Consider the following 23,619-nt stretch of genomic DNA (forward strand, 5'->3'; position numbering starts at 1 on the left):
AATATATACTTAGGTGTGACAGTTTATACAAAACATACCAAAATGGATCACAGAAATAAAGGTTAAACTATATAATCCAAAATAAATAGACAGGAATTCCTAAAAAGGGGGGTCAAGGCTAGACACAGTGAAAATACATGGTGGAAATTAATGATATAGCCATTCTAAAATAATATTTTTTCATAAAATTTACATAGGCTTGTTCTTGATTATTCCATAAAAAATAAAAATTGACACAAAAATCTATTTTTGGTTGATAGGTGATATTGCGTCCGTTTCAACCCACAGCGGTACTATGTACAACAGAATGAAACACTGCACGGTCCCGCAGCATCCTCACAAATGCGCCTATGCCTGAGCCCATGGTTGTAGCCAGCGTCAGTCCATCTTCTGAAGGATCCCTGTTAGGGTAATTGTAACACATGGGACTGTGAACGCAAGGCCAGTGGTTCCAAACCACCAGCTGCTCACTGGAGAATGATGGGGCTTTCTACTCCTGTAGTGGTACAATTGTATAACCCACAGTGCACTCGTACCCTGTTCCCTCAGGTGGATACAAGTCAGCATCGACGCCCTGGCAGTGAGAGAAAAGCATGATAGCAACTGACTCATATTAGAGAACTGAAAACAACCCGAATCTCTTTAGAGTTGACTGGTTCTCTTTCTACTTCATATCAAAATGTTCCATATCTTGATTTGGTATGGTAGCTGCTGTGGATTTGGCTCGAACTCACGGTGACACCATCGGTGCAGTAGAACTGCTCCCGTAGAGTTTCTCAGGGGGTGACCTTTCCAAAGCAAATCAGCAGACCTGGAAGAGTCTTAGGCAACACTGGGTAGATTTGATCCGCTAACGTTTTAGTTATTAATCAACCACTTGTTATTGGTGCCGCTCAGGGCCTCCATTGTCTTGATTAATCAATGTCATTATCATAGTGGAGAACTATAATATAGTTTTAAATAATGTGTCATTAAGAGGAGCTGAATAAGAGACAGGAATTTCTGTTTTAATTTTTATCACTGCAAGTTAATTTGCATCAAAATGTAAAGTTTAATTAAAAATAAAGCCTTAGCCCAACTTCTGCAATTATATAATTTTTTGAGTTTAAATAGTTCTAGGTTTGGAGTTTATTTCCCCCTGAATAAACCATCAAACTAATCTGATGTTTCTAACACACTCTTTAGTCTCTTTAAATATTATTTAAGATTTACTGCATATAGCATAAATGCACCAGTTTTAAGTACACATATTGGTGATTTTTTTACAAAGCATCACTCTTGTATATTTAATCAAGCTATTTCCTTTACTCACAGAATTCCTTTCCTATATAACAGCTTTAAAGTTTGCTTTTCCTTTTTGTGTGTGTATGTTAGACTGATCAATTCATCTGAACTATCAGGTGAATCCTTTGATGGTGCGTGTAAATGTGAACATGTAACTAAGCCCATAGTGATCTGTGCATGATGCTAACAGTTAACACACCAGTCCCAACTGCTCTGAGTCCTGCAAGCTGTGGAACTTCTAATTGGAGGGAACACTTTGGACAATAGTCCTGGTTCAGTAGAGTAGTGCCACAGTTGAAACCAATGAACAGAAAACGACAAGATCAGGAAGAACCTCTGTGAGACGTGTGCTGATTCAGCCTCACGATGCATGATGTAATCCATGCGGACCATGTGGGAGGCCAATACATAGTTATGGAAGATGGAAAGTTCTGGAATTTCCAGGGTTCCAAGTGGATGGAACTCCCCAAGAGAGGGTACATTCTACTCTCAGAAGGGTATGCATGTCCCATGGGAAGATGAATGTTCTCTATGATAAGATTCTTCTCAGGCCAACCCTTTGAATATGTAAGTTGTTTTGCTTCAAGACTAGAGAATACCCATTCCCTACAGCTTGTGAGTCATTCCAACAGATTATGGGACCAAGAAACAAATTAAAAACTAGTAATCAACACTAGGCAGATGGAGAAGAGAGAAAGGGCTGGGTGAAGCAGCTGGGGTCTGAACTGACAAAGGGAATGAAACTGATTTGTGAAGGAGTCTCCCTCAGCTTGTTTGACCAGACCTGCAGCCGGATCATAAAAGACATGGTGCATACCACTGACAACACCTGCGTTGAAAATTCTGTGCTTCACATTCTACTCTGATGCACAGGGGACAGGCAGTCAACAGTATCTTCTTTTTCTTTCCTTCAGAAAAATGAAATCAGCAAGTGGAAGACATTTTCTCAAAGTATCATAAACATTTTCTATTTTTAAATTTATAGAATGTCTACTAATTGCCTTGGTGTTTGGATGAATATATATTTTAATACAATATTAATTTAAGGAATTACTGATTTCCCACCTTCATGAAATCCGTGTAGAGTTATTAAAGCAAAGCAAAATAAGATTATTTAGTTACTTGGTAACTGTTTAAATTCTTCTGGCATGAAAACAATCAGTATAAATGCAATTATATAAATAAAAAGTAGCACTGATTAAATCATTAGAAATTACTCACTGCATTTTTTATATAGTAAGCAAAATAAACTGTTTTTCAGCATGTAGTACATGAAAACTTTTATACTTTGCAGTTAAGTACCTAGGGCAATTCTTTGTTCAACTAATGACTTCATTACATATTTTTAATTTTGGGGGGGAAGTTTTTCAGGCAAATTAGATGACACAAGCATAACATGTAGTGCTGAAATATTCCAAATCTCAGTTTGATACTAATAAATTGTAAGGCAGACATTTTTATAACTTTATATATCCTACAAAGTTACCTCCTGAGGTTTTGATGCTAAAATGTGTACTTACATCTTAAAGGAATTTCTTAACTGATGAAAAATCATTCAGCTTCTATATACCTTTTGTAATTTGATAGATTAAATGAACATTCTAAATTATTTGCATTGATAAACACTGATATAATCTTCTCAAGTTATCTCGTCCATAACAATTCAAAATCAATTGAGCAATATTTCACTGGGCTATAAAATACTTGCTTTTTCTTCCCTATGAGCCTTACATATGTCTTTGTTATGACTTTACATGCATTCTAAGTAAGCCTGTATTTTATACAAGATTTATTACAGATATAATTTAATGCAGAAAAATGGAAGATCTAATTTTTCTTCTGCATGGTGCTGACTTGAGGAGCACCGGAGTCAGCTTCCCTACTAATATAAATTAAGGGATCAGACAAAGGTATTATAAATGTGAACATAAATAAGGATCATTATGTGCTTATTTCCCCAAAGGCATAAAGAAGACAGTCTTTTAAAAGATAAAAAGGAGATTAAAACAAATCAATCTTCACATTTATCACCTCAAGTAAAATATGGTATAATCTTTTTACAGAGCAGTTTATAAGCGATTCCCATGAAAAAGAATTTAGATCTTCAAATGCAATAGAATTAAAGATAAATATAGAAAAGGTACGATTTATTTCAGTCATTTTCCCAAAAACTACTCAATGTTTTCTAGGGATATGCAAATATTACGGTTATAAGATGTGATCATATCAAATTTGTTGGTCACGATGGAAAACGTGACAGTTCTATGTTCCTTCAACCAGCCACATGAGACAAAATGAGTTTATAGTTGAGGAAGCCCAAAGATATCTTTAAAACCATTGAAATATATGAAAAAACAACTAACATTCAACTCAATGTGCTTTAGTCTTCCCAAACCCAAATATGCTGTGCATATTTTATACATGCATTCACTTATTCACCCACATAAAGCAATCAAAGGGATTGAAGGAAAATCTGTCATACTGCAGAAAGAAGGGAAAGAGTAGCAGGTGTAGATAAGAATTGCACAATTTCACCAGACTTTATCTGAGCAGTGCTTTGACCCATATCAGATCTCCTATTAGATCTTCTGAATAATATTTAGCCCTCTCTTTGGGAGACAATAGCAGACGAGGTTAATTAGACAGTGCCCTGGTGGGAGATGAAAATCCCCTTACATAGAACATGCAGAAAATGCCCAACTTGCAGAGCCTCAGTTTTAAAGAATTCAATTGTAAACATCATCATAACTTTCCCTTATGATATTAGAATATGTAAATGGGATTAAAATGAAAAGAGACTAAAATAACAATAATGTTAATTCCTATGAAAATTAGTGTGTTTTGGAATAATAGTGCCAATTACATGGTAGACCAGAGATGGGATGGAGATACCAAGAAGATGTCAATAAGGAAGCATAGGATTCCAGGTGCTCCTGTTACAATAAAGTAGATTAAAGGTTTACCATCTGTGATAATATGCTTTCAAGTATATTTCATTTATGGCCACTGGAGTGGATTAATATGAAGCATTTTCTTAAGCAAGCATCAAAATGACCATATTGCCGACACTATTCTGATACCAAGATATCCCTTTAACTAAGGAATTTACCAGTGTCAATTTCCATTTGAGTGTAACTGTCATGCTGGGACTCTAGAAGCTAGAAGACCCATGTGTGCTACTTACTTAGGGTGTTACAGTGAACCTATTTCCTAGAATTTCTTAGTCTTATACCAAGCACGGTTGTCAATCTATATCATGTTTCAATAAACTACATTCACCTGTATTGGCCTATGTACAATTATTCTACTCTTGACGATAGGACTAAATATCTACTACAGGACTAAAGAAAATGATTTCATATTAGGGTGTGTGATAGTTTCTCCAGTGTTTTTTCTTAATAAAGGCAAAATAACCTTAAATCTTTTTTTATCCATATCAGTTTCTAGATAAGAAAGAGAAAAAAATCTATTCCTCAAATGTCATGAGGCTTATAATTTGGGGGACCATTCCACACTCAGATTTCAGAACCTTTTATGACACCCCTAACCCATATGTTCCCTCAGGATTAAAACATCCCTCCTAAGAAATTGTTGATAAATGGGTCTTTATTAAAATACTTAAGGAATCTAGCAATATAAATATATTTTACATATAAATATGCAATATGGCTCTATTTATTCTCTCACAAACTCAAGCGGTATGCAGGTAGAAATGTTCTGGATGTGGTACAATCTGTAGAAAAGACAAGCATGCCAATTTTTGGTTCACAGCATAAGTGATCTCATTCAACATTTTCTTTCCTTAAATATTAGGTACACAAATACATTTCCCTCTTCTCTACACTAACACGCTAATGTCATTTTTTCCTAACTTGCTAATTCGCGGATTGGTGATCAAATACAGATGCATTGCTTCTGCCAGAAATTCATTTTTGATATAATTTTATCTTGTACCAGAAAGAGACATTCAAGTATTGACTAAATTTATTGATGCTATTCCTGTCTTTGGCATTTAATCAGAGTGGAGCAAATTCTCAGGACTCAATTCCTCCTGTAGACCCTGAAATAAAAGCCACATTAATGAGCATTCCACAGTGAGAACAGACTCTGGGTCTGGGTGGGATTCACCCTCAAATCCCCTCCCTTAACACAGCGGAGAGAACAAAAATGAACACGATCACATGAAAACATAAATAGTATCTGAATGGCATACCAGTACACATCATGAACATGTAATAAAAATCATTACTATCTGAGCGTGATTTAATAACATTATAACATAATCTCGGATTTCTTTGGGGAGGAGACTGAGATAAGTAAGAAGGCATAAACTTGAAGACACATGAGCAACGTGCATGTGAGGACAGGGATGCGCCTGCACATGCATAGTTAGTGCTCTAGTTATGCGATGAAGTTGAGGTGGGTGAGCTGAACCCCATGATGGATTGTGACTTCCAATCTTATTCTCTGTTAGTGAGAAGAGCTCAGTTCACAGCCACTTCTTTCTACAAAGGCCCTCTCAGGAGTTCCTGCATTCACTAAGTGCCTCTGCTATGCCTGTTAGCTGTCAGTACCCCAGAGGGGGGATCACATAGATAAAATGTAGAAATAGTCAAACAGGTCAACACACAGGGTCAGGAGGATAATGTACAGAATTGAATTGAGTTGAAAGTATAGAAGACGATGTTGGTGCTGAAATATAGTCATCTGCCTGATCAAAAGTCACCATCTCCTTGGCAGCAGTTGAAAAGCAGTTCTAGTTCTAGTTCCCGGTGTCATCTGTAAATCACCACCTTCAGTAACCACAGCGACTATTGAATATGACCAGTTCGTTGTACTGAAGAGAAAGAGTGCCATCAGTGAAACCACCCCATGGTGACCGCTCAGATTTTAATTGAACCTATTTTGAGATTCTCAGAGAGTGTAAGCCTCTCATGTCTGTCATTACAATGGATTTCTGTGCATCGCTAGGGCAAATCATTCTGAGGAGAGTTCTGAAGTGCACCCCAAGGGCAGAATTACCAGGGCCCTGCTCTCTTTCTCCTGATGTGTGTCTCCTTTTCAAGGATACCACAGAAGTGATATTTCACAGCCCTCTGGCAGGCACTGGAGTCATCTCGGGTGTGTGGAACACAGAAGCTTTATGAGTATTCATGGCCGCACGCAGCCCGCGATGATGCCGTGTGCTGCATAAACTACAGCTGCTTTTCTCCAAGCCCCTGTGAGAGCAGAGGGTACTTGTTGTAAGTGGTCCCCAATGTCCAAAGCCAGTTAGCAATCACATCGTTAGAAAATTACCCAACTAGCCCTACATCTTAAATGCATGGTTTCTTTTAAATCATTCAGGGATTTTTTTTTACTAGACTTCCTTTTCGAGTAAAAGTGAACAACTCTCTGAAAATAGAATTAAAAACAAACTTAGACTCCATGGGAAATTTAGCTCTGTTCATTGTCTTCATTTTTTTCTCTTGTATGTCTGTTTTGATTAATATTTGTATTATCCTACAGTGTTTTCAGATCAGACAAAGTTAAATCTGTTAGACTATTTCTGACAAAGAAATCCACTCATATGTCAGGGTGCAATATAACCCATGATGACATCATTAAACTAAGAAAAAGTCTGCTCACATTTGAGAAAGTTCAGTTTTCACTTAAAAATAATAATTTTATTGGGGCTCATACACTTATTATCACAATCCATCCATCTATCCATTGTGTCAAGTGCATTTGTTGCCATCATCGTTCTCAAAACATTTGCTTTCTACTTGAGCCCTTAATATCAGCTCCTCATTCCCCCCCCCCTTTCCCACTACCCCCTCGCTCATGAATCCTTGATAATTTATAAATTATTATTTTGTCATATCTTACACGGTCTGACATTTCCCTTTACCCACTTTACTGTTGTCCATCCCCCCAAGGAGGAGGTTATATGTAGATCCTTGTATCCAGTCCCCCCTTTCTACACTACCTTCCCTCCACCCTCTAGGACCAGTTCTCACAACTGGTCCTGAAGGGGTCATCTGTCTTGGATTGCCTGTGCTTCCAGTTCCTATCTGTATCAATGTACATCTTCTGGTCTAGCCAGATTTGTAAGGTAGAATTAGGATCATGATAGTGGGGGGAGAAAGCATTTAAGAAGTAGAGGAAAGTTGTATGTTTCATCATTGCTACCCTGCAACCTGACTGACTTATCTGCTCCCTGTGACTCTTCAGTAAGGAGATGTCCAGTTGCCTATAGATAGGCTTTGGGTTTCCACTCTGTACTCACCCTTATTTACAATGATATGATTTTTGTTCTTTGATGACTGATACCTGATCCCTTGACACCTCATGATCGCACAGGCTGTTGTGCTCCTTCCATGTGGGCTTTGTTGCTTCTCAGCTAGATGGCTGCTTGTTTATCGTCAAGCCTTTAAGACTCCAGACATTATATATATTTTATAGACAGGCTCCATCAGCTTTCTTCACCAAATTTGCTTATGCACACATTTGTCTTCAGTGCTCATATCAGGAAGGTGGACAGCCAGTGATATGATTTTTTTTTGTTATTTGATGCCTGATAACTGATCCTTTCTACACCTTGTGTCACACAGGCTGGTTTGCTTCTTCCATGTGGGATTTGATGCTCCTCCTGAGCTAGATGGCTGTTTGTTTAACTACAAGCTTTTAAGACCCAGATGCTATATATTTTAATAGCCGGACACCATCAGCTTTCTTCACCACATTTGCTTATGCACACCACAATCACCCACGGTTTTAAAAACAATACCTGGGAAGCATGAACGTTCCTTCATAAAAAAGAATTGTACTAACCGTGAGATTTAATCTAAAAGTGACAATTCACATGATTTTCAGATGTAGTTGTTCCTTTGGAAGAGATTTTGAGCCGTCAGACTATCATGTTAATTTTGACTGAGTAGTTCATTTGTGATAAACTGTCTCACATTGAAATATCAAATCCCTTCAATCAAAGTGAATCTAATATGAACAATTTGTTTAAAATGTCAGTTCTAAAAATTGTTCTAAGTACTATTTTCAGAATATTCACCAACTCTATAATGAATCAATAAATTGTAATGATAGATTGATAAATAATAGAAAGATGTAGGCTTGGAAGTTTTGTTTTTTGTTTGTTTGTTTATCCTTTTCTTTTCCTGATTCTCCCTTATTACTTTCTGGTACATTTGTAAAATAACTAGTTTATTTTGAAAAATAATAAATGAGAAGTTGAAGAAGTGGACATTTCTGTCTATGTTTTTGCCTTGTGTAAGATGCAACTTTGATCTGCTACATTCCTTAAAATCACAGATCCTAAAGATATAATTCTCATATAAAATCATTATGCTGTAAAGAGTAAGAGAAGTCCTAATTGCTAATCATCTAATAAATTCTTCAGTAAAAAATGCCTGAAATTGGTTAATAAGAGAAAACATCTTATGGAAAGTACCTGAAAATAGGATCCGCTTTCCTACCATACTCAGGTTTGTAAAGAGGATGCTCAACAAAATAAGACAAAAGTTGATTAAAGAAATCCTATTCAAATTCTGCTTTGCAGTGATCTATAAATACATTCCAAGCAACCTCTTAGTCTTTCAAAGGTAGATCGTAAGTACAGAGGTTTTTAAATATAGTGCTATATCCTTGAATGGTATTGTTTTTTATTTGCTAATCCTATTGTTTTAAATGATTTAAATTTACATAACTGATGGCTTGAAAATCCAGATTTTTTCATATGTTTTGTTATTTACAAAGGAATGACACTAACAAAATCGATTTTTAAATGATTACTCAGAAAAGAAGCTAATCAAGGAGGATACTAACCTCCACACCAATCAGTAGAATGACATCCTGGTCATAAAAGTCAGCAATACGATCCAGGAAACACTTGGGATATAGCCTGTCATTTCCATGTCCGTTACTTCTCTTCTAGATTGTCTTATTCTGATATTTCTAATAATACAACATCAGTTAAGGTATGATGACAGGATTTCTAAAAATAATAAAGGCTGATTAGGTTGAGAATCTCAACTTATCTGTATATCCAAATTTTGGAAGACTAGATTATTTTGATGAAGTAAACAAAGGAAGTTTTTTTGCCCCAAATCTGCTGGTGGAACACTGCTGATATTCTTTTAAGATGTTTTACTTTTATTATATAGCTACTCTGCAACCACAGAAAATTTAAAGACACGGAGAGTCAGAGTGAGACATTTCAGAACACAATAAAACAGTTAGTGTGGCTGCTTGCTCATGGTGACCTGTACAACCAGTTCCATCTTCTGCTTGTGGGTTTCTGACAGAGTTTGAACTTCAGCATCTTTCAATAAACACTGAAGAACCTGACACCCAGACAATATATCTTGGTGTTTTCTCATGTCTAGCAGCAACGTCATCAGCTATCTTGTATGAAGTTTTAATACAGTCCCGCGGATGACACAAGTATTTCCAAATACAGTGGTGCTCTCTTTCTCAAAGCAACCCCAAAAAGGGTCATTTTTATTAAGTGAGAGACATTTTAAAGAAAACCTGACTAGCTTTCTTCTAAAGAATCAGGGTCGTGAAAAAGAAAGACCAGCTGAAGAACTGTCATGGATTGGAGGCCCATAAACAGTCTAAGAAGCAGCCACCATCGTGGTGCAAGAGTTATGTGCTTGGTTGTGAACCAGAAGTTTAATGGCCCAAACCCACTAGCCACCCTTGGGGAAACATCCATGCTCTCCTCCTGTAAAGTCCATAGCTTTAGATTTGGGGGTCCATTCTGCTCTGTCACAAAGCCTCTCTGAGTCAGAACTGACTCCACTGAAGGTCATGGGTATGGGTTGGTTAGCAAACCTAAACTAGGTACCACAGTATGTTAACCTTTGGGCTGGTACCCAAAAGGTTGGTGGTCGGTACCCCCTGACACTCTGTCGGGGGAAGATAAGGCAATGTGCTGCCATGTCAGGTCACAGCCTCAGGCTCCCCAGGGAGGAGTTGTCCTCTCTCCTATAGAACCAACTAGATGATAAGGGGCTTTTCACTTAAACAGACTTGAAAATGAAATGTATCCTGTTTTGGTAAGAGATGACTAGTTGGAAAACTGAATACATGTTAATATGGTATGAAATCTAGTTAATAGTATTTTACTAATATTTATTTATTAATAATTTATTTACATTGTTAACATTTGGAGAAGCTTGGAAAAAAGCATAAAAAGCTACCTTTACTGTATTTACAACTTTTATATAAATCCAAAATTATTTCAAAATTGCAAGTAAAAATTATCACAATAGGAGGTACATTTTAAGAAAATATAATGAAGAGCAGGAAATTGAGCGGAATGATGTACTGCAAATTATCTGAGGCCAGGAGCCACAATTACAAACTCAGAAGGCTTAAGTGAAATAATCTATTAAAAACTCAGAAGGCTTAAGTGAAGACAATATTTCTGCTCTGAGCAGCCAATGCTCAGTGAGAACCACATGTCCGTCCCCACCACGAGACACGATGTTCCTCACTGACTCATAGTGCCACGGGGGATAAAAGTGGAGACACACAGCGGGAATTGTGCCCGCCCTGACCCCACCACGCTGAGGCAAGATGCTGACAAAGCAGCAAAGGGAGCAGAGCAATGAAGTCCCCAGGGAACACCAAAAATAGACTGCAGGGCCAGGGCGTGGCATCCCATCAGACTCCACTGGAAAACACAACAAATAGAGCTTGAACTATTACAAAGGACAACAAATAGGGAGCTTGAGCTATTTATGGGTTTTTCCTGTTTTGTCGTTGCCTTGATGTTGATCAGTTGTAGGTATTCTTTTATTTTTTGTTGTTGCTTTATTGAGCTCCATCTTGTGATTGTGCATATTGTTGGTGCTGCGTGTCTATCTGGATGGGATAGGCAGGATAAGCAAGCCAGAAGAGAGAACACTGGGACGACAGTTCCAGGGGGACCTGGGATAGGGCAAGGCAGAGGAAGGAAGTGGGTATTAACAAACCCAGGCATAGGGGAACAACCAGTTACTGAAAATCAATGGCGAGGAGGGTATAGGAAGTCTGGTAGGGGTTGACCAAGGGCAATGTGACCAAAAGGAATTATTGAAACCCAAATGGAGGCTGAACATGATAGTGGGACAAGAGGAAAGCAAAAGGAAATAGAGGAAAGAACTAGGAGAAAAAGGGTATTTAAAGAGGTCTAAATACAGGCATGTACGTATATAAATAGATTTGTATATGGCGATGGGGAAATAGATCTATGTGCATATATTTGAAGGTTTAGTGTAAAGCAAGTAGATGGGCATTGGGCCTCGACTCAAGTACTCCCTCAATACAGGAACAATTTGTTCTAATAATCCAGCACTCTGTGATGCTCACCTTCCTTACAAATCGCTGAAGACAGAGCAGATGCACAAGCAAATGTGGTGAAGAAAGCTGATGGTTCCCGGCCATGAAAAGATGAACAAGGATAAACAAGCAGCCATTTAGCTGAGAAGTAACAAAGCCCACATGAAGAAGTACACCAGCCTGTGTGATCATGAGGTGTTGATGGGATCAAGTATCAGGCATTAAAGACCCAGAGCAAAAAAATAATAATGTGAATGAAGTGGGGAGTGCTGAGTGGAGTTCCAAGGCCAATCTGTAAGCAATTGGACATCCCATTACAGAAGGGTTGTGGGGGAAGATGGGCCAGTCAGGGTGCAGTATAACACCAATAAAACATACAGTTTTCCTCTGGTTCTTTAATGCTTCCCACCCCCACCTCCCCCCCAGCCACTATCATGACCCTAATTCTACCTTACAAATCTGGCTAGACCAGAGCATGTACATGGGTACAGATAAGTGCTGGAAACACAGGGAATATCGGACAGATAAACTCCTCGGGACCAATATTGAGAGTAGCGATACTAGGAGGGTAAGGGAAGGTGGGGGAGAAAGGGAGAAATGATCACAATGATCTACCTATAACACCCCAGGGGGATGGACAACAGACAAGGGGGTAAAGGGAGACATTGGATAGTGCAAGACATGAAAAAAATTATAATAATTTATAAATTTTCAAGGGTTTCTGAGGGAGAGATGGAAGGGAAAGGAGGGTTAGAATGAGCAGCTAATACCAAGGGCTCAAGTAGAAATTAAATGTTTTGAAAATGATGGTGGCAACATATGTAAAAAAGTGCTCAAGGCAATGAATATATGTATGGATTGTGATAAGAGTTGTATGAGCCCGAATAAAATATTTTAAAAACAGGAAAATTCATAAACTGAAATTTTCTAAACTACATCTTGTTTTAGTGCTTTTCAGAGTGTGTGAAGTTATGAAAAAGGAATATGCATTTGTGGTTGTCCAGAATGAATTAATTGGGAGGAATGAAATTTAGTTGGAGTGGGTCAGGGCTGCTAGTAATGCATCACACAGGAACGTTTTGGACAAAAACAGTAGGTATTCCCACCGACTCAGTGTATGCTGATCGATCCCCTGAGAAACAATGGAGTGAACAGAGACCAAATGCATGTATTTTCATGGATTGGCCCTATTTATCACAGTACAAAAAATTGCATTGTGCCCTGTGTCAACAAGGAGAATAGTGGGGTGCTAGCCTTTTACCTAACTCCGGAGGATCTAGGTTCAAGCAACTCATGTTTGGAGGTTGGTGGTCCAAACTGTAGACAGTTCAGCTGGAGAAAAACCTGATAATCAGGCTCTATTAATGTTAGAGCAAAAAATAAACCAAAGAAAAACATTATGGAGAATTTATTTTCTGTAACCTATGGGGCACCATGAGCCAGATATATCTTGGTGGAAATGATAAGTGAACTGAGTGGTCAGATTCTAAAGTACAATGTTATTCAATTCAGATAAAAGGTTTGAAAAAAACACTGTCAGTTATTTGAAGTATTATTTACTACTTTATGTATTTATTTATTTTAAATGCAACCCTTTCATTTGGCCCATATCTTCCTGTTAAATCTGAGATTTCTATAACTGAGTCAGACCTCTGACCTGTTCTTACTAATTATTAAATCTCAATGTATCCTTAAGGCAAAACATTACTTTTCCCCTTAATTATTAAACAAGCTGAAATGCCAAACAAAGTAACAGGTTTGATAAGGCAAGCATAGTGTTTGAAAGACCTGAATGTTATTTTCATGTCACAAGATCTTGTTGGCAGCTTTGCTCGCTGCATAATTCAATGACAAGCCCCATTAGTGGTAGCTCTCATGTTCCTTTTGGATATTTCCATGCATGGTGCTGACTCTTCTTGGCAGTAGTACTGTCAAAATCTAGTCTCAAAGCAATGCTCTTTCCAATTCTAATGGATTCCATTCTTAGAAGCTTTTAATATATCTTCTGCTTCTCCCACGGAGATCATCATTTTCAACAACTATCATATATACCAGTTAATGTGTAATACCCTAATTCCCTCCACATCTTCTTTGTATTTTAAGTATTTTATCAGTTAATCCATGTTATCCAAAGTGTTAGTTAGAGTTTGCTTGAAATGCAGAATCTCAGGCCCAACTCTGGATAATTGATCAGAGTTTGTATTTGAAAAGGAACTCCAGAGATTTCATTTGCTGTTTGACTGACCTAGTTCAGCATGAGCGGCTCCTCGGGCACCCCGTACCTGGGTAGCAAGATCAGCCTCATCTCCAAGGCGCAGATCCGCTAAGAGGGCATCCTCTACACCATGGACACCGACAACTCCACCGTGGCGCTCGCCAAAGTGAGGTCCTTCGGCACCGAAGACCGTCCCACAGAGCGGCCTGCGCCCCCTAGGGAGGAGGTCTATGAGTACATCATCTTTCGGGGCAGCGACATCAAGGACATCACCATGTGTGAACCCCCAAAAGCACAGCACACTCTTCCTCAGGACCCTGCCATTGTCCAGTCCTCCCTAGGCTCGGCCTCCACCTCGTCCTTCCAGCCACACGTGCCTTACAGCCCCTTCCGAGGGATGCCGCCCTACAGCCAGCTGGCCGCCAGCTCCCTGCTCAGCCAGCAGTACGCAGCCTCCCTGGGTCTAGAGAAGGTGGTCAGCCCTCCTGTCTCGGCCGCCGCCTCCAGCCCCAGCTCCTCTCCATCGCCTCAGCCCGTGTCAGAGCTCGACATGTCCTCAGAGCCGCACCAGCTGACTGCCAAGGCTGCTTTTCCATCCATCCCGGTCGGCAAGAGCCCCATGGTGGAGCAGGCTGTGCAGACAGGCTCTGTGGACAGCCTCAACAGCAAGAAGCTGCTGCCCAGCAAGGGCTCCGTGGGCGCACAGCTCCACAGTCGCCAGGCCCAGCCCAGCAGCAAGACGGCCAGCGATGTCACTCAGCCCGCTGCTGTGCAGAGTCAGGGGCCGGTGAACAAGAACAGGAGGCCTCAGAGGAGAAGATCAGGGAACCGGCGGACGAGGAACCGCTCCGAGGGCAGGCCCGCCCGGCTGGCACCAAGGAGCACACCATCAAGTTTGAAGGGGACTTTGACTTTGAGAGTGCAAACGCTCAGTTCAATCGGGAAGAGCTGGACAAAGAATTCAAGAAGAAACTGAATTTTAAAGACGACAAAGCCGAGAAGGGGGAAGAGAAGGACACAGCAGTGGTGACTCCGAACAACAACGAGGCCCCACTTGAGGAAGACCTCCTGGGGCCCAACTGCTACTACGACAAGTCCAAGTCCTTCTTTGACAACATCTCCTCTGAGCTCAAGACCAGTTCCAGGCGGACCACGTGGGCCGAGGAGAGGAAACTCAACACGGAGACTTTCGGTGTGTCTGGCCGGTTTCTCCGAGGACGCAGCTTCCGGGGTGGCTTTCGAGGGGGCCGAGGGGCTGGAACTGCCCGCCGCAACCCGACCACCCACAGAGCCGGGACTGGCCGCGTGTGAGGCTACAGCAGGGCTCCTGCAGAGGGGGCTCAGCAGACACGCAGAGGACACACTTGCTGAGGGAGAAGTGGCCACATCGACTGGTCATCTTCCCCACTCCTTGGACTGGACTCGGCGTGTCTGGGGCCCTCCGGTGGACTAGTTCTAGCCCCAGCCCTTACAGCCCACCCTTCCTCTGGAGCACAGCCAGCCCCAGGGCTCCATAGTGAGTGTCTTCCAGCTGGCAGCTTTGACTTTAAAAAGTGCAAATGACACTAGCAGAGGTGGCCACCCTACTACCCAGGGCCAGCCCAGGGGATCGTGTCATAAAGCAATCTGGCCACCTTGCCATCTGCAGCAAGGAGGACTGGGAGGGCACCTCTGGTTAAGATGGGCCTAAACTTTGCTCTGAGCCAGCAGCACCAGCCTCCACTGGGGTGGGATCGAAGCCCAGCCAGGTGGGGTCCTCCCTCATCCACTTAGGAAGCGAGCCCGCCCCCTCTCAATGTACATAGTTCATGTTCCTGCCCAGGGCAGGCAGGCGGGCATATAAACTGGTTGCATGAGCAGGTCAGACTTTAGTGTAGCATGCAGCCCGATGACGGGCATTTTGTTGAAAACAAGGACCTTGGTTACAGAACCCCTTCAGTAGCTGTCAAGGTTTACTTGTATCTTCTCGACTCCGACTCAGTTGCTGTTAAACCGGGGTTTATTTCTGTAGGCCGTCATACCCAAGGATTAGAGAACCTAGTGGTGGGATTGCTGTTGGTAGTCATGTAAATTGTAATTATAAATAAACATGCAAATGTTTACAGTAAAAAAAAAGTCCAATATTGGTTTCTTAATTAGTATTATGTGGCATTAAGAAAAGCTGAGTATACATTTAATTCACAACAAATTTCTTCTTCTCTCCCCGCCATCCCCCCAAGATGAGATATACCTGTGGGGCTTGGTTTCAAATAACTAATTATCTTGGTTTTGTCGCTTTGATCATTGTTACCATGGGGAGGTTGCCTATGTCTCTTTGCTTCACATCATTTGTAAAATAAAAATGTGCTTTAGAAAGGTTAATAACAATGCAGTGGTACTAAGGTTCCAGTTCATACATACATAAGTTCATTCCAAACTAACATGCTTCAACAAGACTCTGCAATTGCTAGGGAGCTGCGGACAAATTCTATAAGTGACATATTTATCTTACTATCTTTAGTGTGCCTTGAACTTAAAAAAGATGTTCTGATAAAAGAATGGTTTGCAGTGCCAGGTAAATTCAAGGCAAAGGGTCAGTTCAGAATGCTATGTATTAATCATGGCCTTTTCCCCCCTATAAGGTATAATCTTGATAGATTTTCTAGGAGGACAGAAGACAATCACAGTCCTTTATTGAGAAGACATTTTAAGAAAATTGAAAACTGAATCTGTGAGGAAAAGTTCAGGAAAGTTGCACCAAGATTTTTTTTAAAAATCAAGACAGACGCACCTGCTCATCCTTACAAGCTATTCGTGTCATAGAGAACGTTGTTGGGAACCATGACCTTACAACCCTGACCTTGTGCCTTTAGCTTCTTTTGTTACAAGAACATCTAAATGGAGCATGAGTTTCATAATCTCTCAAGGGTGCCAGCACTGTCATGCTGACATGGTGGGAGTCAGAAAACACGAATTTCTTTAGGGAAAGCTTAGAAGGATGGAAAGAGTGCTTTCTGGAATATATAGCCTTAGCTGAAAGATATGTGGAGAAACAATAGCTTCCCAATTTGATGTTTTTGTTTAATTAAACTTTCTATAATTTCATAAGCAATCATTTTGAACTTACCCACTTATAAGACTAAAAATTGAGTGAAGCATTTTTGTAGCTGCATTTACCTAGAATGTGACCATGTGGTTGTCATTATTAGATGCCCTCTGATCAGTGTGTGACCATGGGTTGTCATTATAAGGTACCCTCTCATCCGTTTCAACTCACAGTGATGCAATATCCAAGGAAACAATGCCCAGTGCTGTGCCAAGCCTGGAGTTGATATGTTTGAGCCCGTCATTTCAGCCACTGGATCTGCCAATCCACCTTGTCGATAGTCTTCCTGTTTGCTACACTCGACTTTACCAAGCATGATGCCCTCTTCCAGGGGCTGGTCTATCCTCATAATGTTTCCAAAGCACACTACTCTTGCTTCTAAGAAGCGTTTTGGGTACAGTTTTACCAGGACATATTTGTTTATTATTTTGGGAGTCCATGATACTTTCAATAGTCTTCACTAGTAACATAATTTAAGTTCATTACTTTGACTTCAGTTTTCCTTACGCGGAGTTCAGGTTTTACATGCCTTTGCGGAGATGGAAAATACCATGTTTTGAGTCATGGTATTTATTCCTCTAAGTCACATCCTTGCTTTTCTACACTTCAAAGAGGACATGGTCAGCAGTCACACTCCGCACTGACTCTTCCATCCCTTGGCTGCGATCCCATTGGCATTAAATGTGCCTCCAAGCAATATGGAAACCTGGGACCTTGAACCTTCCCTCCTTTTATCACCATGCTAGCATTTGGTACAGCTGTGAGTACTTGGGTCTTTTTGGTTTGACTTATCGTCCATAGGGGTGGCTGCAATCCTCGATCCTCAGCAGCAAGTCGCTCTTCACATCCTCCCTTTCTTGCAGCAAGCACCTTGTGTGACCTGAATATTGCAGGCTGTTCACAAGCCTGCCTGAAATGCTGATGCTGCATTCATCTTCACCTAAACGAATATGTGATTTGCTCACTATAGAAATGAAAAAAATATAGTGAGAGGATACACCCCCGACACACACCTTTCCTGATTTTTAATATTTCTTTTTATTTTCCCAGAACCTCTTGATCCTTGTACAAGTTCCACAGGAGCACAATGAAATATTCTGTATTTCCACCTCTGCTCAAAGCTATCCATAGTTAATTATGATCCACACAAATGAATGCCCTTGAAAACTCAATAAAATACAAGTAAATATCTTTCTTGTGTTTTCTGCTTTCAGCCAAGATATATCTGTGGTCAGTAATTATATTTTTGTTCCGTGTCCTCTTCTGAATGGGAACTGAATTTCTGGCTGCTCTCTGTCAAAGAACTGATGCAACTATTCTTGAAAGATCTTCAATAAACTTTACTTTCGTATGTTATGAATGGTACTGTTGTCTAATTTGTGCATTCTGCTTTGCTGCCTTTCTTTGCAATGAGGACAAATGCAGACCGCATCAGCCAATTAGCTCATAGCTGCCTTCAAATTTCCTGGCAGAGAGGAGTGAGTGCTTCCAGTGCTTCATCATCTTGTTGAAAAATTCCATTTGGTATTTCATCAATTCCTGGAAACATTTTTTTGAGCAAGAACCAATGGTACTGAAGGAAGAAATTCAATATGCACTAGAAACATTAGCTAAAAAAATACACTAGGCATTTAGGGAATGCCCATATAAATGTTTTAGCAGCACAATTTCTTCTGGAAACACTGAGTAATTGATACAAAGAAATTTGGAATAAATCTACTTGGCCAACTGACTAAGAGAGAACCATTTATGTGCCCATTTCAAATGAATATGATCCAACACAAGGCTCCAAATGTAGAACGATTACCATGATTATCACGTGTAAGTAAAACATTGCTGAAGATAATTCAACAGCAGTTCTGCATGGTTGTAGCAGAACATTGATGAGGGGCTGCCAGGGATTCAGACTGGAAGCAGAAGAGGACAACATGAACAAAAGGTGTCATTTCTGATGTCAGATGGATTTTGCCTCAAACAGAATATCAGAGAGATATTTACTTGTATTTTATTGACAATCCTGAATTATTCGACTCTGTGGATCATAACCATCCATGGAAATCCTTGAGAAGAATGGGAACTCCAGAACACTTCATTGTGTCCCTCTGGAGGTTGTCCATGGAGCAAGAGGCAGCTGTGCAAGCAGAGCAAGGGCACACTGCCTGGTGTAACATCAGGAAAGATGTGCCTCAGGTTGTATCCTCTCACTATCCTTATTCAATTCCTATGTTGAGCAAATCATCAGAGAAGCTGGATTACATGAAGCAGAATGTGGCATCAAGAGTGAAGGAGGGCTGATTAACAACCTGTGATGTGCAGAGTACACAGCCTTACTTACAGAAAGTGAGGAATACTTTAAGGACGTGGTGAAGATCAAGGGCTGCAGTCTTCAGGATGGAGTACAAGTTAATGTAAAGAAGACTGAACCCCTTACAACTGGATCAATATGTAATAGCAAGATAAATGGGAAAAGATGGAATTGTCGAGGCTTTTTTCTTTCTTGGATTCATGGACAATCAATGTTCATGGGAGCAACAAGCAACAAATCAATGACATATTGCAATGGGAAATTCTTCTCTCACAACCGCTTTAAAGTGTTGAAAAGCAAGGTTACTTTGAAGACAAAGTTATGCCTGACCCAAGCCAGTATTTTTCATCACCTCGTATGCATACGGAAGTTGTACATTGAGGGTAAATAGAAATTCTGATACATTTGAATTGTGATGCTGGAGAAGGAGATCGCATGTCCCATGAACTGCCAAAGTTTAAACAAATAGGTCATGGAAGTATGGCCAAAGTGCTCCTTAGAGGCAAGAATGGCAAGACTGTGCCTGACATACTTTGTACATGTCGGCAGGAGAGACCAGTCTCTGGAGAAGGACATCAGTCTCGATAAAGTAGAGGGGCAGTGAGAGACAGGAAGGTCCTCAACGAGATGGAGGGACACAGCGACTGTCACACGGGCTCAAGTACAAGAGCAAGGGTGAGGATGGCACAGGAATGGGCAGTGCTCCATTGTGTTGCACAAGAGGTTGCCATTGGTCAGACTGATTAGATGGCAATGACAACATCCTACAATAACACGTGTCGGGATGGTAGAAAGAGGAGACATTCTCCTCCCGTAAGATTTACCGTTCACAGTGAGTCAGAAGTGACTGACTCCATGCAGCAGTGACTTTAAAAAAATTTTTTAATGAGTCTGACCTGCTCCATAACACCCAACAACCACAAAAATAAAGGCATTTTTAACAACTGCCCCAGTGATCAAAGGATAAATGATCTCAGCGGAAACAGTGCCCTCAAAAACTCTGCTTTCATTTCTTGGAAGTGCAGATGCGTGTTTTTCACATTTTAAGTAAAACTCTATCTACATCACTTGTGTAAGCAGATTATGTACATTTTATCTTAATGAATAATTTATTAGCTTTAAGAAATAAGTAATTACTATACAACTTGCATTTCTTCTAAACTGTGAAACATACTCAGCAATGTGAAATTAATGTTAGATCTGAAACTATTTAGTATTTCCAAATATAGTCGAGACAACCCAGAATATGAGTATACCCAACACATAATAGTGAATAATTTTCAGAGCTGAAAAATAAAGTAATTAACATACTTTCATAAATCATAAATTTAGCAAATATACTAGATTATTAAACATGCTAATCAAACATCTGTGGGATAAAATGCATGATACAGTTATGGCAGTAGCCACACATATTATTTCAATATAAAGTTGAATATATGATGTATAATTATTTTGATGGGCTATAAACAGAGGATTAAATCTCTGGCTTTAACTTCTCCATAGAGTCGGTTTTCATACAAATTCCCTCAAATGTTGATCATTTTGCTGAAAAACTATTTACTGTCCTATCATTAATACCAACTCATGTGAAAAGTTATATCCCACAAATGTCACACCAGTTACATAAACATAAAAGCTAATTTAATATTTGCTAAATATGATGAATAACACTAAATAAGAGTAGCCACATCACTGTCTATGTAAGAGCACTCTGCTAAATAAATAGTTCAAGTAATAATTATAATATGAAATACTTTTATTCTGTTAATGTGATCTCAACACATGAATAATTTTATTCAAGTGAACAATGTTACAAAAGGCCCATCTTGCTCTCATATATATGAGCAAGGTAAGTTTTAGGAACAAATACATTAGTACTTGAAATAATTAGAAATACTACAATGCTTCTAAATAGAAGTTAACTATTCACATATGCTGATCTACTTTCCTATTTGTATTACCATACTAAGAGAAAAATACTGATATTTGTGATTTGTGCTAGATAGGAGGTATTTAGAGTTGCTATACATGCTAGGTTATTATTCTCCAAAGGAGAAGGTAGCCTTATGCATCATATGCACAAAGGAGCGTCCTACTTACAGACAACTTTGAATGGCCATTTAATAGTAGGTAAATTTGCATATATTTGAACTAGTGAACTAACCAGGACTAGCAACAATATCTTCCTCCCAATCACCATTATTTACGGAACTTGTAGCAGCGTATGATTCACTTGGGATTGGTAGCCCAGTGCCTTACCTACTATGCCATAGGGATCCTTTACTTGCACTACAATCAGACCTAATAAGGAGAGTATCCACATTCTTAAAGATACCAAGTGGATTTCACTAGTGCCTGGGGAACTGCCTATATTTGGAATTTATTTCCAGAAAGTATCTGGAGGAAACTGGGGGATTTAGGCAGAAATAACTGAGAAAGACAATATATGTTATGAAAATGTCAGAGAAAATTGAGAGAGAAAGAAAAGAAATATGAAAGAAAACTCTAAAATAAATTTTCAAAAGAGGAAGACAGTATTCATAGCCAGGGGAAAAAGAAACGCCAGAGTTACAGACTTTACATCAATGTGTACACTTTTTTGATATGCACACCTGATAACAAGATCAGAGAGGAAACGATGATGAATCCTTGAATTCTTTATCTTGATTCATCCACACCAACTCATCTGTGAGAGGAATACTATCAACGTCCCTAATGTACAAGAGGAAACTCCAGGTGGTCACCTACGACTGGCAGTCTGTTTCACCAGGCCTCTGTAGAGAACTGAAATGCAAGGGTGTTATCTGAGGACTAAGGTAAGCCTGGCCCAGGCCAAGTCATTTCAATGGACTCACATTCATGTGAAAGGTGGGCGCTGAACAAGGAAGACCCAAGAAGCTATGACAATAGTATTTGAAACAACAGCAGGATCACTCATGGCGTCTTGTTTAAGTAGCTTCCACACCAAGACTGAATAGGCAGAAGGACCTTGTAATCAACTAAAGAAAAACATGGTAAGGGAAAGCCTTAGTAATAATAGAGCATTGTTTAATATCCTGCTGGAAGTTGAGGCCTTTATGTTGAAATACACTTAAAATATGGGTGAGAAAGTGTTGCCCCCTGAAAATGGAGTTGACCTTTATGAGGTAGATGGAACAAAGCTTTCAGGACTTTGGCAGGTGTGGCACCACTCAGAAGTCATTGGATCTGGCGTGTTACCCTGGGCTGACCAGAGAAACAAATCCAGGGACACTCGTGTGTGTACAAGAAAGAACTTTATATCAAAGAGTAATTGTGTATCATGTAAACATCCCAGTCCAGTTCAGATCAAGTCCATAAATCTGATTTTTGTCCATAACTCCGCTAATAGTCCATGAATATCCATTTAGACTCCTGAAGCCATATGAAATGAATTCATTAAGATCACAGGCCAGTGGGTGAAAAGTCTTGTGGATCCAATGGGGGTGGTAATATCAGAGGATTGGAGCAGGTCTCTGCTGCATGACTCGCTCAGGTCTCATTGTGGCTGCACAAGGATCGTCAACAGAAAGGTGAAGCAGACAGAGTGTTCCCAGAATCCTCATGAGAAGACCACACCCACAAGGAGGCAGCATCAGGCTGTGACCTGACTGACAGGCTAGATTCCACCCCTACACTAATTTATCAAGTTGACATGAAATTATGCAACTCTTCACATCTGATGTGTATAAAGCATAAAACTAAAAAAAAAACAAACTAAGTCATCAAATGTAATGAATGCATAAATATTAGAATTGTCATTATTGAAAACAACTGAATGGACTTTGTAATCATCAGTCTCTACAACCTTGAGCTCTGAAGAACAGGAGGGTACCTGGCTGCTACTACTACCAAGCTCCCTGCCATGAGCATTCCCTGCAAAAACACTGGAAAATCCTGGATACAGTGGGAGAAAAATGCGGACCAGAACTCAATTGATAAAAGAGACTACTCTTACTGGTTGGAGCAGGTGGGGCCCCAAAAGTTGTAGCCTTTATTCTTAATGTCTAGAATTAATTCCCCTTCACCTTAAATCGAAATTGAAAAATAAAATAAAAGAATAGCCCACGTTCATTTTTAAACATTCCCTATGCCAAACCTGTACAAGTTCCATTATACATGCTAACACACTGATAATTCCAACCACTTGGTCAGGCATTTACTAATGTTTCCATTGTCAAACATGATTATGGAAATATAGCAAGCTGAAGTTATTTGCCAACTGAATTTCAGTAGAAGAATTAAATTTTTGAGCAAAGAAAAAATACAATCCCAGTTGACTGTCACATTCCCGTGAGATTAAGAACAAAAATTTTGCTGCACAATCATATAAATCTTTATTAAACAAAGATATCTGAATGGGAAGATGAATTTTCTATATGTACT

The 23,619-nt window shown here is 39.8% G+C and overlaps 1 protein-coding gene and 1 pseudogene across 2 annotated transcripts in view; one reads left to right on the forward strand and one right to left on the reverse strand.

Moving 5' to 3' along the window:
- The window catches only part of SGCZ (sarcoglycan zeta), a 402,845-nt gene that overhangs the window by 310,256 nt on the left and 68,970 nt on the right, over positions 1–23,619 (reverse strand). The gene's annotated exons all lie outside the window — the stretch shown is intronic.
- Positions 13,863–15,338, forward strand: LOC142455145 (protein LSM14 homolog B pseudogene; annotated as a pseudogene).

Source organism: Tenrec ecaudatus, chromosome 8 (assembly GCF_050624435.1).
Source record: "Tenrec ecaudatus isolate mTenEca1 chromosome 8, mTenEca1.hap1, whole genome shotgun sequence".
Lineage (NCBI taxonomy): Eukaryota > Metazoa > Chordata > Mammalia > Afrosoricida > Tenrecidae > Tenrec > Tenrec ecaudatus.